This window comes from Salvelinus fontinalis, chromosome 23, assembly GCF_029448725.1.
Source record: "Salvelinus fontinalis isolate EN_2023a chromosome 23, ASM2944872v1, whole genome shotgun sequence".
NCBI lineage: Eukaryota > Metazoa > Chordata > Actinopteri > Salmoniformes > Salmonidae > Salvelinus > Salvelinus fontinalis.
The window spans coordinates 28,352,153-28,352,730 of record NC_074687.1 but is presented as its reverse complement, the minus strand read 5'-3'; positions in this window follow the sequence as shown (position 1 = coordinate 28,352,730).

Below are 578 nucleotides of genomic sequence, written 5' to 3'. Positions count from 1 at the left end.
TTTATGTCAACACTACTGTAGGAAGTGCAGCCCAGCCTAGTGTTACTTGTTTTGATGGTGGATATAAAGTTGAAAATCTGACATCGTTTCAAAGGCACATATTCAACATATTTTATACAAGATTTGTCTATGTTGAAAGTGGGTTACAATAATGAAATAATCCTGTGGTTAAAATGTCAATCTCAAAATAACAGTTTGTTGATTACTTTTTACAACTCCAGTGTATTTTAAACAGATCCACGTCACAATATGTTGACAAATTACGTTGACACAACTCTGATTCAACCAGTTTGTGCCGGGTGGGAAGTTGTGGTTTGCAATATGTAACGTGTTTGGTAACGTAGGCTACCTATTTCTTGCCGCTCACTAATAAGACCACAATTAGCCATTGGGGATCCGCATTTACAACACAACTCGAAGGCAAATTAACTTCATAGACAACATTTTGTAACCTGCATTAAACTAGTTATAACATTTTATAATATTAGCGTGGGAGCGAATTTTACGTACGCACGCATGCACAGACACACACAGACACACACACACAAACACACACACTCAAATAAACAGGACAGGCA